Here is a 2,820-nt window from a genome sequence, read left to right on the forward strand (position 1 = left end):
AAAAATTTTGTCCAATATTAAAATTCTGGTGAAGCGCAAAGTTTAAGGTATTTTCTAGTGTATGCACACATTTCTTACAAGGGTGTTGAGGAGGTATGGGTGCAATGACTTAGTTTTCACACTAAGTTTCTGCTGAGCTTTTGTCAAAACAAATAGCTCAAATATAAGGCAAGTAAAAAGCACCCTCACTGCACTCTGATGAGTTCCCACTTGGCCATCTTTTCTGGGTAAACTTCAAGAATATAATCTTAAGTAAAAACTCTCTAAATTATTTTGTACATTTATAGAGCTTAGGCTGAAAAGACATGTAAACATGACCTAACAATGGTACTTTTACTAGTTCAGAATCCTCTCAAACAATGCCAAATGACTTTGGGGGGCTCACCATAAGATCTTAATTTCAATGTTAATCTTCATTTAAAAATCTCCTTTTTGTGCTATTCTAGCAACTACAATTAGCATAAAGAACATTGTATTTACTTAAATTATTAAATTGTAAATTTTTGTGTATACCACGTAGCAACTTAAGTCTCCATTACATACTCGTACTTCTGTTTTGGGGCACTTGATTGAAGAGGAATTCATTTCTATAGGATCACACCTTGCTGAAACATTCCTTAGTATTGGTCCACACTTGAATTCCCTTTTTGCACATACTAATTTGCATAGCTGTATAGCTTATGAGATTCTCCTTTAAATCATGGTTCTTTTGCTCTTTGAAGCATTCAATATCTGCCGAGGCACTTTGACAAATTCTCTGCCTTCCAGATTTTTAGACTTCAGTTGTTCTTCTTCATTTATTTGTTCATCTAGCACCTTTATTCTGGCTTCTCTTTGCTCTGAAGTTTCTTGACCAAAAAGCTTACTAGTCATTCCTTTCAAGGAGAATATCCTCACAGTCCCTGTTGCGAGTTCTTCACACTGTTGCTCTTTGGACATCAGATCCTGAGCAGCTATCTCCAAGTCATACTGCATTAGTTCATGTTTCCTACAAACTTCTCTTAATGCTTCTGCATAGAAAAAGTATTCCTTCAGCTTATCTGCATAATGCTCCTCTTCTAAAATATCATCAATAGAGGCTGCATATTCATCCATATGATGTTCTGCACTCTGTAGTCAACCCCCCATTTCTTTTTCTATGGCACTCCATTCACTGAAAACTCTGCCATAATTTCCATGAACTTTATAGACACCATAGAGTCAGTCTGCCACTCTGGCTCTGACTCAAAGAAGGTGTGAGATGACAGATTGTAGTTCATTACCATAGTGTTTTAGCTCAGTAAATCTCTTGTCTGGGTTTTTCACTCAGAATGTTGCATTAAGAGCATTTAACCTGGAGTCTGCCTTTAGCTGGAACACTGTTTCATTCACCGTCTCCTTCCAGTTATTTTCCTGTGTTAAAAACAAATAGATTTTGTGTTCAGAAAGGACAGAATGTGAAGTCACTCTTAAAAGAAAAATTTCCAAACCAATTCTTCATCTTTCCAAAAAATCAGGATCCATGTTGTCTGCAAAAAGTTTGTGCCAAATGAATTCTGCTCTCTTTTCTGGAAAAGGTGGGACAACAATATGTGGATAGTAAACTAGCAAATAGTTTCTCAATAATTCAAATTCCCTATACTGTCTCCAAAGAGAATCTATAATAATACTCTGGCCATCACTTGGTTCAACTGATCTTGTCTCAATGAGGTAAGCTGTGTAAGTTTCTTGCATGTTCATGGCATTTCTTCCACTCCTTTTTTCTGCTTCTAAAACAATAATTTCAATTTTTTTTCCTACCAAAACATACCTTCTGTCATCATGAAGTCCTGAGAGTCATGAGGAGGCCCTTGGCCCCGCATCCTATCCAGGCTACTTCCTCAATCTCAGCTGTCACCGGGTCAGTGTCCAGGCTCCCCAGGGACTCAGCCAGAAGCCCCAACAGTAGGTTGGGTGCTCCCTCTTCCATCCCTCATTTCTAAAACATGTGGAGATTTGAATAAAATTTATAAGAATACAAGTCATTACCCAATTGATAAATGGTCAAAGAATAAGAATACAGAGTTTTCAGAGGAAGAAATTAAAGCTTACCATAGTCACATGGAAAAATGCTCTAAATTATTATTGATTAGAGAAATGCAAATTAAAACAACTCTGAGATACCACCTCACAACTCTCAGATTGGCTAATATGACAGCAAAGGGAAATGATAAGTGTTGGAGAAGATTTGGGAAAATTGGTACACTATTGCATTGTTGGTGGAATTCTGAACTCATCTAATCATTCTGGGAAGCAATTTGGAACTATGACCAAAAGGCTATACCATTTTATCCAGAAATACCACTACTAGTTCTATATATTAAAGAGCTAATAAAAAAAAGAAAAGGACCACATGTACAAAAATATTTATAGCAGCATTTTTTGGTGGAAAAGAATTGGAAATTAAAAGGACAAATAGGAGGAATAGGATGGAGGGAAATACATGGTTAGTAATCATAACTGTGAATGTAAATGGAATGAACTTTCCCATAAAATGGAAATGGATAGCAGAGTCGATCAAAAACCAGAATCCTACAATATGTTGTTTACAAGAAACACATTTGAAGCAGAGGGCTGCACACAGAGTAAAGGTAAGGGTCTAGAGGAGAATCTATTTGCTTCAGCTGAAGTAAAAAATTAGTTAATTAATTAATTATTGATAAATAGGCAATTAAATAAATAAATAGCAATCCTGCTCTCAAATAAAGTAAAAGCAAAAATAGACAATTAAAAGAAATGAGGAAATGAAACTATATCTTCCTCAAAGGTACCACAGACAATGAAGTAATATCAATACTAAAC

General features: G+C 35.8%; 1 pseudogene; it reads right to left on the reverse strand.

The window, feature by feature from the left end:
- Nucleotides 1-595: 595 nt before the first annotated feature.
- On the reverse strand, nucleotides 596-1,948 carry LOC114024343 (annotated as a pseudogene).
- Nucleotides 1,949-2,820: the final 872 nt, after the last annotated feature.

Source organism: Vombatus ursinus, unplaced genomic scaffold, assembly GCF_900497805.2.
Source record: "Vombatus ursinus unplaced genomic scaffold, bare-nosed wombat genome assembly UNPS02014821.1, whole genome shotgun sequence".
NCBI lineage: Eukaryota > Metazoa > Chordata > Mammalia > Diprotodontia > Vombatidae > Vombatus > Vombatus ursinus.